At 38.3% G+C, this 15,807-nt stretch overlaps 1 pseudogene; it reads left to right on the top strand.

Annotated features, from left to right (window-relative positions):
• Positions 1 to 2,577: 2,577 nt before the first annotated feature.
• LOC109449310 (mitotic checkpoint protein BUB3 pseudogene) lies at positions 2,578 to 3,485 on the top strand (annotated as a pseudogene).
• The last annotated feature ends 12,322 nt before the right edge of the window (positions 3,486 to 15,807 follow it).

The raw sequence follows: 15,807 nt of genomic DNA, 5'->3' as shown, positions 1-15,807 counted from the left end.
ATTGTTCAGCTTCAGGTGTACTGTGCAGTGGTCAGGCATAGTCACTCTTAATATCTAACCAAATTTCTTGTCCTTCACCGTCTCCTCAGGTGATGTCTGATCTCCCTGGCCTGCTTTGGTAAGAATCTTGTGAGGCCAGTTTACTCAGAATTCCTCCTTTACCCCTAATGTTTACTCTTAGTAATTTTCCATCCACTGACACCCACTCTGTTCCTTGGCTATAAATTCCCACTTTCCCTTACTGTTGAGAATTGAGCCCATTTTTATACTGAGGTCTCTTTTCCTCTATTTCCATACTCCTCCCCCCGAATAAAATATGCTTTTGTCACTCTAATTACTATCCCGCTGTGTTTTTCCCCAATAAAACCCATTTTGACTTCTCCAGTGACTATCAGGCTGCTAGTTTTCACAGATACTGTGGTTGCAAAGCTGATGATTTTCAAGGCTACTGTGGAACTGCCAAGAAGGATCTGAGAATAGGTAAGATAAATGCCACATGGCCCACTGTTTATTCAGTTGTTTTTCTTAAATAAATGCTCCTTGGGTTGTTGCAAGTCTTTGCTTTATTTCCAGAGTACTGAAAATATTACATTTTTTTTATCCCAGTGTTTACATTATTTTCATAAAGGACATCATTTTCAGAGTTCCTTGTTCCATCACTCCAGAAATGCCTCTTTGTATTGACATCTTGGTGTTTAGATAATTTTGCTGTAAAAATCGACTGGCGTAAAGTGCATAGTTCCTAAAAATTAGAAACAAAACCCATCAGTCTTTTGCCAGAATACCATCGTGACTTGTCCTGGTTCTGCTTTTCTTGTGACGTGAAATGCCAGGTGGGAGTCAGCACCATCCTTTGGAAGGAGTTAGCTGGTCTTAATGGCTTCCCCTTCCTCGACTATGTATTTCTTGTAAGAACTGAATGTGGAATGCCAACTGATGGCTTAAAGACTGCCACGTTGTATCTCAGTTTCAAAATCTGGATCATATATTCCAAGGCTTTCAGCCGTCCAACTCCCCAGAATAAATCTTCTACTTCATTAAATTTATTGCTCCTGGACAAGTGTAGAATTTGTTGTTCAAACCCCTTCCAAAAGGTCTTGGAGTGGAGAGATGCTCGTGTGTAAGAAACATCAAGAATAAATGTGTTGCTTGACATAATTTTAACCTTTGTCCAGAAACTTCCATTGACCAGAAACTGACGAGAGGGGAAAAGTCATAAGTGGTATTCATTCGGGGTAGAAATAGAAGACGGAACCTGTGTGTAGTGACTTATTTTTCCTCTGCCTTATTCCTAAGTGCATGCTTTTCCACAGTTTATTCCTTACTAAAATTCTCATTGCAGAAGATACTGCAGTAAGATTCCCCACATGCTTTGACATTTTTTTTTTTTTTGGGAAAAAAAAAAAAGTTTCATTCTATTAAGTTAATTCCACCGCAAGATCTTTGCATAAGTGATGTGGGTCTGGCCTTTGACGTTATCTTCCTGAACGTCCTCTGACTGCTCACTCAGGCACACTGTAGACACACGGTCTCATTGAATCTTGTGCTATCTTTACCAAATCAAATCTGTAAAGTTCACTTGCAATTTAATGTATTGTTTTTGAGTCATGTTGACATTTTGACTTCATAAGTGTAAACTGAAAACTGAATTTACTGGAAATTTGTTTTTAAAAATAAAACATTTGCCAGATCCCTGATATACAGATGCTTTATAAAATTAGGCAATTGCTTATGAGGTAATGCTGCTGAAAGAAAATTTTTAAAAGGAAATTTATCTCTAATATTTCTAAAGCACATGAAAGAGTAAGACTATGCTCAATAGGAACAGAAAATTATACAAGGCCTGGTGTAAATTATTAACACAGAATCCAGTTTTTTAAAAGGGGGGCAGAGAACATAATCAAATATTAAAAGAGTAACACTGTTTAGCATTGTTGAAAGAACTGGAAGAGAAGCTTTACTTTATTTCAAAGTTATAAACACTGTAAATTACTAAGTTTTTGGTACAGTAAGCCTATTTTTAAAAAATTAATGCATATTATTTTAAATTAATGGAACCTTTGGATATTTCATAATAAATGACACTTTATTTTATAGTAACATTGAAAGCTGAAATTACCCTAGAGGATAATTTTTATTAATCATTTAAACAGTCTACAGTTAACTCTTGCTACTGAATGGGATCACAATATGATCAATTGAATCATTTCATGTTTACTAACCATTTAGCTATACCCATGCATGTTGGCATCTAGAGGGAAACAAAATGGCTAATTTGAGGTGAAGAGGAACTCTGAGTATGCTTAGCTCGTACATTCTAAGGTTAAGAAGTTTTGACAGTTATAAAACGTATTTTGGGGGGTAGGATAACTGGGAAATTTGAAGATAAACTAGGTAATTGGTGATATTAGGAGAGTATCATGCATTTTGTTAGGAAAAATGTTATTGTGATTATGTAGAAACAAGTTTAGTTTTCAGAGATGCATACTAAAATACATAGAGGTGACATTTTAATTGCTGATGGAAGCAAGAAGGCAGCCAGTGTGAGAAAGCTGCTTCTGAGAGGCGGCTGAGCTGATTGGTTCTAATATGTTCCAGCTGAACCAGCCACCTGAGGATGGCATCTCCTCAGTGAAGCTCGGCCACAACACCAGTTGCTTTAGGACTCCTCCTGGAACACATCCAGGCATCTCCACAATGTGCCAGCCAATTCCTTGTGGCCCAAGGACCAACAAAAGGGCCCTGTCCTGGACAGTGCGTTCTACAACCCAATGCGTGCCTGGAGTGGGGGATTAGACCATCAATCGGAAATGCATGATTTGAACACTGATCAAGAATCTTGTGGGAACTCATGATGTCCCATCAGATGTGGTGAATGTTGTCCAGAAGTGAATATGATGGTTACTGGGAGTTGGGATTAGACAGTTCACTGTGGGATCACAGAACTTCTTGTGATGCTGGGACCTTCTCTCAGCCTGAAAAGGTATAGTAGATGCTTTCAGCGTCTGGCAGGCCGAAACTTTCATGTGGAACTCAGGGAACATGGGCTACGAGCAGCAGCGCTAGGAGTCCAGCCTGAAGTCCCAACCTGGCTGCCTACGAGCATTTCCAAACAAGCAGGGTTATGTACTAAGCTCTACAGAAGGTTGAGAGGCAGTTGGATACTTGGACCCAACCTCAGAGGTACAAAAGACGAAGCATGTGTTCAAGTGTCATAGACTCAAAGACAATAATTTTGAGCATATTCACCCAGCCAACGCCATTTCCCTTCACACCATCTCCAATACATTTGCCACAGGTGGTTCTGATGGATTTGTAAATATTTGGGATTCATTTAACAAAAAGCAACTGTGCCGGTTCCATTGGTACCCACCAGCATCGTGTCAGTTGCCTTCAGTAATGATGGGACTACATTTGTAATAGCATCATTATATGTGTCTAAAATGGGTGACACGGAACACGATGTGTTTTCATTTGCCACATGACAGATGCAGAAACAACCTAAATTCATCTAATCATCTCGTGAAAGCTTTGTTTTGCTTCCTACAAATATATGCTTATCCCCTAAGTCATGTGTGCTAGTCACTGTGAATATGTCATTTAGTTATGTGGATTTCTCTGTTTTCTGGTTTACAAAAAAATTTTGTCTGTATGCCCTTTCATATTGACTTCGTATAGGGTAAGAATTCATTGCGTCTTTTATGCCTGGTATTTACTCTAAAATACTTTAACAGAAGAAAAATGAGAGAAGCAAATATGGCAGAATATTGACCATTTTAAAATCCAGGTGAAGGCTTCACGAGTGTTCAGGATACCATTTTCTCTAACTCTTTCATATATTTGAAAGTTTCAATAATAAAAAACAAATTAAATGTTTTATAGTAAAAAAAAAAAAGTTTTGGTAATTGAGACTTTGTAGCCACCAATGGAACACATGGATTAACAAAATGATTTTTATTACTTTTTTCAGTTTTAATTTAAAAATTTTAAAGTCTTATTAAACTTTAAAGTATATATTAGAGTTAAATATTTAATGTATTGCTTTCTTTGAAAGAAATTGAATGCAAGGGAATATAGCATTTAAAAAAGGTTTTTTTTAGGGTGGTTAGAGTGTGGTACTAATGACACCACGGTTGCCGGTTTGATCCCCACACGGGCCACTGTGAGAGCCGCCATCCTTAAAAAATAAAAAACTTTTTTTCCTTGCATTCCTTTATTCCATCTTTCCGCCTTCTTTGAATTGTTATACAGAATTTATGAAAGGGTTTCTAAATAGATAACACCAATAAGACATCGATGATAAAGTTACAGCCCAGAAGAAGTCAAGTGGAGCCAGTAATGAAGTTAGCGCTCACAAACAGTCTTACATCCTAAACACTTATCAGCAAAGGGCCACAGATTTGTCTCTTAGCTTTCTAACTGTAAATTTGAAGAAAGGAATATAAACAGACAGATGATGCAGAGCACTCATAAAATAAAGGCAAATCATTTTTCCAGGAGAAGCACAGTAATTTCTGATTTGAAGTTTATCCTAAACAGGATCCTGTGTGATGTAATGAACAAAGCCCTCGACAATACACTAAGGATAATTACAGCAAGGAGTTTGTACGGGGATGTGTCTTAACTTACGCAGTTGTCATCATCAAAAAATAATCAATGAAAATAAACCTTTTGGGGCAAATGCCACAGTGTTACCGAGGTAAGCAGCTCCTCAGTGACCTTGGGAGATGTTTGGAGTATCTTGAACAAATCTTTTCAATCAGTTTCGAGAACCCAAATGGATTTGATAAATAAACTTTGAAAGAAGAGTTCTAGGAATCGTTCACACTGTGTACACAATTGGACCTGCATGGGCGTGGACGGGTTTATCAGAGGACAGGGTTTGTAACTCGTATCAGAAGGACCTTAACTTCAGAAAAGATTGAGAACCACAAATTTATAGAAATAAAGAGGCTGTGTGTCCATTACGAATAGCTTTTTCTTAATGAGCTTTTCAAAAGTATATCTGGTCAGTTTTTAGGTTGTTCCCTTGACCTACTTCTCACAATGAAAAATATTATGTCCACTAAAGAAAGAGAACACATGTTGTATGAGCAGCTCACGAGGGAAGGCTTGACCTCCTCTTATGAAAGTTGAGGCACTGGTTTAAAACTAATTGGTAGAGAAACCTACTTCATATATACTGGGAGGTAAGCCTAGGGAGAATTCCTGGGAAACATAAAGATTTTTTTAGAAAATAATGTTGGGTATAATCCAAATGAATTAATTTTAAAACCCCCAAAACTTTATGTAGTGGGTTACAAAGTTAAATGTGAATATTTTTAAAGCAGGTGTAATATAAAAAAAAAAAAAACTTATCATGAACATTACAAAGGAAAAGTTCAATAAATCACTCACAGACTGCCTGGCTTTGAGCAATGCAATTTCCTGGAACAATATATTAAGATAAATTGCTTGCAAAATGTATGTCTCTGTGTCCAAAAATTTTATCTAAAGTTTCTAATTTGAACTCTTGGAAATAGTCAATATTATTGATCATCTTAAAAAAAGTAGCTTCCATTAAATCCCATATTCTTTGTTTTTTATCCTACATCATGAACAGTCTTATTTTCACTTGTCCTACACCTAGTGATAAATCACAGACTGCCTCAGGCTTCTATGCAGATCTCTCCTCTTGCTTCTCTCTGCATTTTCTCCTTAGTAATCTAATCTACCCCCTTAGATTACTAATCTAGTCATCTAATCTAATTACCTCACTCAAGTTGCTGAATCTGATGTATCTCCTGCTCATATTTTTCTTTTGAACTCCCATTCCATATATCCTCGCATTTACCCTCCATTTGTACCACGTGACTTACAGCTCCTTAAACTCAGCATGTCCAAGACTAAATTTGTAATCTTCATTCTCCCCACCTAACCTCACCAAGAACCAATCAGTTCCTTCTCCTTGTTCCATATTTTATTGGAGGCCACCAGCACGCAGACGGTTCAAGCTAGAAATCTGAGAAACCTCCTGGGTTCTCTTCTGTCTCCTCTATTTCCAGTCATGACGTAACCCATCCAGTGCCACCACCTTACAAAAGCCTCCATGACGTTCTCACCTGCACCACCGGCTAAGTGGTTGCTCTGAGAGGGGTTACTGGGAAAACTACCCAGTGGCCTAGGCCCTTTTAGGCAACTCCCATCCACACAGACTCACTACCACAAAATACCGTTGTCTTCAAATTTTCTCTCTGTGTTTTAGAAAACTGTTCAATATAATATTCAAATCCTACAAGCATCAGTTATCAAAGCTGCTAATGCAGTTTGACTGAAATAGAGCAGTTTGAACATAAACACCTGTTCCATGACTGTGAAACAAACGTACATGAGTGACGCCCTGTTAGATGTGAGCCTTTGAGGACTGGGGAGCTGTTCTTGCCCAGGGGGCTCTGACACTGACCAGCCAGCCAGTCCGACTGCTGAGTGTCCATCACCCGCAGGTCAATCTGGCCACTGCGACCATTGACTGCCCCTCACCCTCAGGTCAATGAGCTGCCCCCCCTTCATGCCTTGCCACCTGGAAAAGAGTAAGAGACCCACCCAGCTGGTTGTGGGAAAAGGAGCAGAGAATGGCTAACTGTCCAGCACACACAGGCCTAGGCAGAGCCTGTGCACCTGGTAAGGAAAGTTCTGTACGAGACAAAGGACCCAGCTCTCTGGGGTGAGAGGGTGCAGGAGCACGCCCACCACTCAGCCCAGTGACTATCCCCTTAGCCCACACTGAACTCAGCCTGAACTGAATCCCCTTTCTGACTGAAGCGTCTCCCCTTGTACTCCTACTGTGCACTGGGAGGCAGCATCAAGTTGGCTTGTATTTTCCTCGCATTCTGTGACTTGAAGTATATGTCAAAGATCTCATCCTGAGGGAGAAAATCTGCTTTCACGTCCTCTGGACCTGGAATGCTAGTCTTTATCACTAATATATTGCCCTTCTGCATGCAGTACTTGCCCTGTACTCTGTAGAGCAGCCAGAGTGGTCTTTTTTTATTAGTTTCAGGTGTACAAAACAATGTACTAGTTAGACATCTCAGCCCTCACAATCTATTGCTCCTCTGACATCATATATATCTATTACAATTCCATTGTCTCTATTACCTATGCTGTACTCCAGATTCCGTATGTCAACTATAACTTGATATATATATATATATATATATATATATATATATATATATATATATATAGTTACGGGATATGGAGGACAGAGTGATCCTTTAAAAACACATACCAGCTCACCTCATGCCCCCACTTACTGGCTTTCCTTCCCTTAGGATGAGGCCCTGCATCAATTTCTCACTTATGCCACACCTCCAGGCCTTCTCAAACTCCTTTCTTCCTTCCTTCCTTCCTTTCTTTTTCTTTCTTTCTTTCTTTCTTTCTTTCTTTCTTTCTTTCTTTCTTTCTTTCTTTCTTTCTTTCACTTGCTATAACTGGGATATTCTTCCATAACATATATATATATATATATATATATATATATATATATATATATACATATATATATACATATATATACATGTGTATGTATATATACATATATATAACAGTAGAGAAAAATATATCTATATATCTCTATCTATCTAAAAATATATATGTATATATGTGTGTATATATATATGTGTATATATATATTTTAAGCCAAGTTTCACTCATTCAACAAATCTCAGCTTTGATATACCTTCCTCAGAAAAACCTCTTCCAGCTTTCATAATACACTGCAGTACTTCTTGGGTCAACCCATCTTATAATCATTTATTCAATGCCTGTATTTTTATTTGTTTTTTACTCTACCTGAGAGCAGAGACACTGTTTAGCTTTTCAACTCTGTGTCCCTAAATAAAATAAAAAGTGAAATGAATGAGTTTCTTTCTATCTAATATTTAAGCTCAGAACTGTTATGATAAAAGAACTGGGAGGGATTGGCTTTCTCTCTCTCTCTCTCTGCCTGCTGTTTCTAGAGGCCCTGGAGCCATAAAGTGACCAGTGTACACCTGGGAAGCAATTCTCATATGACTCAACACAGTTTCATTTGGTTATTATTTGGCACAAGAACTACGTCCAAACAAATGGAAATCACCGGATGTCACTGTCTATTAATACCATCAATACACATATTCAAGTGTCTGTGGGAATCCCATAAGATCACAACAGTCAGGTGTTCACACCCTCATCCTCTCTGTTTCTTTTCACTTTGGTTTAAGGCACTTTCTCCATTCTGTGGGTTGCAGATTTGCTGGCTTCACAATCCAGCAACATGTCAGTGAACTTGGAGAGAGAAAAAAGTGTCCCAATCCCAGCTCTGCTACTCATTGGAAGTCACTTGCCTTGTTGGACAATTGATTGTTATAATGCCTCAAAATGAAGATGTAGGACTAAATTACCTTACATTATTTCCAGCTAAACATACGGCTTTTGTGAGTCAAAGAGGGTATCAGTCTCTCAGTCTAGGAAGAGACTAGGAAGTAAAATGAGTACAGATACAGGATATTAGAAAGATGATTAAGAAAAAAAACAGAGCTTATCAAATAGCCACAGCTCCTGCTTCCTAGACAGTGACGTTTTCTTTTCTGAGAATGAGGCACCAGGAGACCAGGAGAGGTGGAGGCCATGGTTGCCCAGCTCTCTTTCCCCAGGTCCGTTCTGCTACTCCCTGCAAAGACCCCTGTCAGGATTTGATGTTTGGCTTCTGGCAGCACATTGACCTTTCTGCCTGCCATGTGTTAGCAGTGAATCCAGCCTCTTTTCCTGGAGGGACTTGAGTGGCATCAGGGGTCTGAATGGGCTTCTAGTATATGTGTGTTTCAGCCAAACTCTTCAAATACTAATTGCTCACCCTCTGACAGACCTGCTCAAGGCTAGAGTGACCTATCTCCAAGTTTCCACATTGATTATTCTAAGGAATCTCCCAAATTGAATTAAAAGTATTAAAACTTTAGAAAGGAGCAGCCCTTCGAAAGCTATTGAATCTTAAAATTAAATGTCTCCAGATATTCTTGCAAATGTGAGTTCACGTGCAGTAGTGGGAGTGCTCCAGGTGGGGACTCAGCAGGTCACAAATATCTCCCCCAAAAGTTAATGGAGAAGAGTTTAATAAAGATGTTAAGAACCAGGCCTGGCCGGTGGCTCAGGTGATTGGAACGCTGTGCTCCTAATGCCGAAGTCGCTGGTTTGATTCCCACATGGGCCAGTGACCTGCGCCCTCTACAGCTAAGACTGTGAACAACAGCTCTCCCTGGAGCTGGGCTGCCATGAATAGCTGGAGTTTGGCGTGAGCTGCCACGAGCTGCCACGGGCTGCCATGTGCCGCCATGAGTGGCCAGCAGCCATCATGAGTGATTGGCAGCTGGCGTGAGCTGCTGTGAGCTACTGACTGATGACCGGCGACTGACTGGCTCAGCTGGGGAGAGTGCAAAGCTCATAATACCAGCATGGGCCAGGGAGCTGTGTCCTCCACAATTAGACTGAGAAACAACTGCTTGAACCAGAATGGGGGGGAAAGGGGGCGGAAGAAGGGGCAAAAGAAAAAAAAAAAAGAACAAATGAGGTGGTAAAGGACCCAGGGACTAGCCTCAGCAGGAAGAGTTGGCACTTCTAAGGCTGCAGTTGACAAGCCAACTACAGAATCTCAGTCTTGGAGGAGGAATGTAGCCTCTTCCAAAACATAGTCCATGGGAATAAATATGAGAACTGTCTTTCCTTTAATCTCTGGTCCCTTTAATTTCCTGACACTCTTCCCATTGCCTAAGTCCAAACAGAAACCAGGGGACCACAGGGCATGATGGATCTGGAGGTGAGAATCTAGGGGGAAACAAGCAGAGTGAAGAAGAGAAGAGAGAAGATCTAAAGAGGCACCTGGGGGATAGTCAACTAGAGGAGGTCTCCTGGGTTTCCAACCTGTGGGTTCAGGTCTGTCCTGAGAGCAAGTAAAACTCACTTGTACTGGCAGGTCATAGAGGACTTAGTTCAAACAAAACAGAAATGCTGAGAGCCTGAAGGCCAAGGAATGGGCTGAGAAAACCTAAGGAGGAAACCAGATGCCAAATAGGGACCAGCTAGAATGATGAAGGACAGAGTAGTTGGAGGAAGACATAGGGCATGTCATTCTAAGATGGGTCTCCAAGTTACCAGGCATCTATCTCATAGTCACTTATATACTGAATCTAATACTAAGTAGAATATACGGTCCTGCAAAGGCTCCTCCTAGGCAAAGTATGAGCACAGGAAACTCAAGGTCATTTGTAGAGCAATAGCAAGAATGAATTTTCACATAGCATGATATACAAGCCACATAGCATGATATACAATAATTTTAGTTTTAAAACTTTAACTCAACTTCTATCTGGATCCTCCATTCCACAGAAAATATATTCCTAGTCATTCCTAGGTAAACATAATAATGCTTCAATTCTGTCAGTTCAGGACAGAATTGCTGTCCCCCTCTTTTCCTCAGAGCAGCATCTAAGCTTCTTAAAGTGTATATAACAACATGATACCTGGTAGGATGCCTGTGGGTCCTCAGGAGATGCTCTGGGCCATGCTGTCATCCACTGAGACGTGCAGTTTCCTCTGGTCCAGGGCAAGGTCTGGCTCTTGGTTAAAGATAGGAACGCTCTTTCTATTCTTTACTCCCTGGAGGGCATTTAGGGTCTTACCAAGGAAGGTGATGGGGGATATGTTGTCCTTCAGGTTTATCTACTTCCTCCTTTACCAGGGCTAAGACTGTTTGTTTATTGTTGGCTGTTGGAAATCAGATGAGAAATATGACAAGGTAGCCTTTACTGTTTAGTCCCCAAGATTAATAGGGTAAGGCTCTGCCATCATCCCTTCAGCCCTACCATAAACTCCCACTAACTTAGGGGCAGACGGTTGCCTTCTTCCCATCTAATAACTTTTTCTCTTCCCCATCTCAGAAGCTCTTCCCTGGTCCAGGGAAAATGGACTCAGTGGGGCAGCAGATATGAGAATTCACTCAGTAAACATTCTTGCGAACTCTTTCACTCTCACATGTAGACTTCAGCGTTCTTCAAGGTAAAAATCCATTAACTGGATATCATCATTTCCATTTTCTCCAAAGACAACTTTCCCTCTCCTTGTTGAAGTGATGTGTTCTGATCCGGAACTAGTGGACGTCATCCAGTTAAAACCTGTTTACATTGAATGTGTGTATGGTACGTGTGTGTGTCAAGGTGCATGAACGACAATGACAGATGACATTGTAAAGTTGATGATATTTGTTCTTAAATCTTTAACAACTTATTTTAAAGCTCCTGTACCCCAGAAATATATGCTCTGGTGATTTCTCTACAGCTTTTCCTCTAAAATTTACTGTCATAAAATTATCTGATAAACATAACCCTAAGATAATGTATAAATAATTCACAGAATTTAATACATATTCTTTCTACATTCATTTGGTTTAAAACAAGAAAATTCTGAAACAAAGGAATAATTTTCTATTAAATTTCAGCATCAGTATGTGGGAGAGGTGATTGGGTTCTGGAACTAAGGGAAAGATTGTTCTCAGTTATGTCATTTAAATCATTATGTGTCTAATTTCTTATCATTCATTAACACATTTTTAAAGTGCAGAATGGAACATAGTAGGGGACTTTAAATGAAAAATTGACCTTATTATAAAATTATTTTCATTATATCATCAATATGAGAAAAGAATAATGGAAGGAAATCCAAATTTTCTAAGTAGAAAGGATTAAAAATATAAATTATAATATTTAAATATATCATACTTTTGATTCTTTTTACTATGCCAGACAAATATTGTATATATACATAGATATATAGGTATATATGTATACACTTACAATATTAAATGTATACATGTATGTATACATGTATATATGTATATATATGTGTGTGTGTGTGTATATATATATATATATATAACAAACATATGCATATATTGTATTATTTGCACATAGTTTATGCTAAAACCACATCCGAGTTTGGACAATTAAGTTCACAAACTCATCCTAGAAAAAGTGCTACATACCTCATTGCTGAATATCACTATGGTCACATTCAAAGTACTCCCCTTGGGAAGCCATGCACTGAAGCCAGCGCCTAGTCCACCTTTCAAAGCAATTTTAGAACTGTTTTTCTGGAATGGCCATCAGAGATGTCATCATATTATACTTGATGTGCTGAATGTCATCAAAACGTCTTCCTTTTGATATTTCCTTTATCTTCAGGTAAAGAAAGAAGTCATTGGGGGCCAGATCAGGTGAGTAGGGAGGGTGTTCCAATACAGTTATTTGTTTACTGGCTAAAAACTCCCTCACAGACAGAGCCATGTGCGCTGGTGCATTGTTGTGATGCAAGAGCCATGAATTGTTGGTGAAAAGTTCAGTTCGTTTTTGTCTAACTTTTTCATGCAGCCTTTTCAGCTCTTTAAAATAGTAAAGTTGGTTAACTGTTTGTCTAGTTGGTACAAATTCATAATGAATAATCTCTCTTATATCAAGAAAAGGTTAGCAACATCGTTGCAACAAGTTCAGGAACTTAATTGTCAGACCTCTTATATGTCAAAGTGTATGTATTTGAAAGCTATAGGACTTAATAAGATTGAAATAAACATGACTTCTTAAATACCTACCCAAATGGGAGGTTCTAGATCACACACTGACAAAGCATTTCTGTGAAGGGCCAACTAGTAAAGGAAGCATTTTAGGCTTTGTGAGCTGTAATCCCTGCGCAACTACTCATCTTGGCCATTGCCACACCAAAGCAGCCATAGACAATAGATATCTGATAAGCATTTCCATGTTTCAGTAAAACTTTACTTATGGACAGTGACATTTAACTTTCATATCATTTTCACATGTCACAAAATATTAGTTCTCTTCTAATGTTTTTCAGTCTTTAAAATAATATAGACTTCCTTCTTAGCTTGAGACATGTAAAAACCAGAGAGTTGAGCCAGATGTGGCTCAAGCCAAGCATTTTGCAGACCTCTGAACTACACCTACCCCCTCAGGATGAGCCTGGCAGAGAGAGGATAGGCTGAGTAAGGTGACAATGCTGTCACACAAGGAGGCAGGAGAGCACCTCTGCAGCATTTCATCTATAATAGCAATAGGGACCCTCTCTTAGCTCTTTGCACTGAGGAAAACAGGGTGAATCTGGGTTTCTGCCTATCTCCTGAGCTCAAAACCCTTTCCACCTGATTTCCCTATATTCAGTATGTTTTAGTCTAGAATTCCAGTTTTCTTTCTCTGTCTGTATAAATGAATGATAGTTCTTACAAATACCACTCTGCTCCGAAGCCTTAAGGTAAAAAATAAGTTTTGCTAAAGAAGTAGGAATATTTTTGAAAAATATGTCAAAATAGGAAAAAAGCAGATGTAAGCAATAAATTCATACTTGTATTTACTGAGTTTTATAGTAAAGCATTCAGGATTAAATCAACTACATGTTTTTTCTTATGTGTTTTTTTTTTTTTCTCCTGGAAGTATCTATAGTTTGTTTGGTTAAAGGATGTCTGATTTGCATCATTTTCCATGAAATAAAATAGACAAAACACACTTTTAGTGAATTCTACCAAAGACGACTTAATACCCGTCCTCCTCAAACTCTTCCAAATAGTTGAAGAACAGGCAATACTTTCTAACTCATTTTATGAGGCCAACATTAACCTAAAACCAAAACCTGGTAAGGATAACACACACAAAAAAAAACACTGCAGACCAATACCTCTAATGAATACAGATGCAAAAATCCTAAGCAAAAATATTAGCAAATCAAATACAACAATGTGAGGTCTGAGCATTAGATATGGTGTATGTTTAAATTTTAAAAAGTAATTACAGTAAAGACACTCTTTGTGAGTGTCTTCATCCTTCATCATTACAATGATCCATGTCACACATCACTTCTGGTATATGGCAATTTCTGTCAAATAAAAACATTGTGGTGTGTCCTCATCCTGCTTATTCACCAGATCTGGCACCGTGCAACTTCTTGCTCTTCTCCAAAGTCAAAATGAAAGGTAAACGTTTTGAATCGATTCAGGACATTAAAGCAGCCACAATAGCACAACTAAAGACACTCACGAAAGAGGACTTCCAGAACTGCTTCAGAAGGTGGCAAGAACAATGGGATAAGTGTGTTTGAAGAGAAGGGGAGTTACTTTGAGGGGGATTAATGGCAATATGTCTTTTATTGTAAGATTTTTTTATTTAAACATTCACCATATTTTTGGATCATACATTAAAAACATATATCATAATCAAGTGGGGTTCATTTCAGAGGCACCCAATAGTTCAATATGTCCAAATCTCTCACTGTGATATACCACATAAACAAAATAAAGGATAAAAACTATATGATCATATCAATAGCTAAGAAAAAGCATTTGACAAGATACAACATCCATTTATGATTGAAACACTTTTCTTTTCCTCTACAATCAAAAAGAAGACAGGCATGTCTCTTGTCACCACTGATAATCAAAAAAATATTGGAAGTCCTACCAGGAGCAATCAGGCAAGATAAATAAATAAAAGGCATCCAAATTGGGAATGTTGAAGTCGAATTGTCACTTTTCACAGATGACATGATTCTTTATATAGAAAATTCTAAAGACTCCACCAAAAACTATTAGAAAAAATAAACGAATACAGTAAAGTTGCTGGCTACACAGTCAACGTACAAAAATCCATTGAATTCCTATATACTAACAATGAAATTTCAGGAAAAATTGAAGAAAATAATTCCTTTTGCAATTGCAACAAAAAGAATAAAACATCTAGGAATAAACTTAACAAAGGATGTGAAGGAACTATACACTGAAAACTATAAGACATTATTAAAAGAAAGTGAAGAAGCCACAAAGAAATGGAAAGATATTCTGTGTTCATGGGTTGGAAGAATCAACATAGTTAAAACGGCCATATTTCCCAAAGCAATATGCAGATTTAATGTAATCCCTTATCAAAATTCCAATGGCAGTTTTTAAAGAACTAGAACAAAAAAATCATCAGATTTGTACGGAATCACAAAAGACCCTGAATAGCCAAAGCAATCCTGAGGAAAAAGAAAAAGGTTAGAAGTATCACACTCCCTGACTGGAAATTACACAATAAGTAAAACAACATGGTACTGGCATTAAACCCGACACACAGACCAATGGAATTGAACTGGAAACTTAGAAATAAACCCACATATATATGGGCAGATAACTTTTGAGAAAGGAGACAAATGCATACAATAGATAGAAAAAATAGTCCTTCAATAAACGGTGCTGGGAAAATTGGAAAACCACCTGCAAATGAATTAAACTAGACCGCTGTATGTCACTACATACCAAAACTAACTCAAAACGGATTAAACACCTAAACATAAAACCTGAAACAATAGCTTGCATAGAATAAACCATAGGTACTAAACATATAGACCTTGGGTTCACGGAGGATTTTATGAATTTCACCTCAAAGGCAAGGGGAATAAAAGCAAAAATAAATGAACGGGACTATATCCCACAAACTAAAAAGCATCTGCCCAGCAAATAAGGCCATCCACAAAACAGAGAGGCAACCAACTGAATGGGAGAAGATATTTGCGAACAACACATTTGATAAGGGGCTAATATTCAAAATATATCAAGAACTCATACAACTCAAAAACAAAAAACAATTCAATTAAAAAATGGCCAGAGGTCCTAAACAAACACTTCTCCCAAGAAGACATACAAATGGCCAACAGATATGTGAAAAATTGCTCAACTTCAGTAGCTATTAGGGAATTGCA

The sequence above is a fragment of the Rhinolophus sinicus genome, chromosome 2 (genome assembly GCF_057876585.1).
Source record: "Rhinolophus sinicus isolate RSI-liver-muscle chromosome 2, RSI-T2T, whole genome shotgun sequence".
Lineage (NCBI taxonomy): Eukaryota > Metazoa > Chordata > Mammalia > Chiroptera > Rhinolophidae > Rhinolophus > Rhinolophus sinicus.
This window is presented reverse-complemented; position numbering and strand designations above follow the sequence as displayed.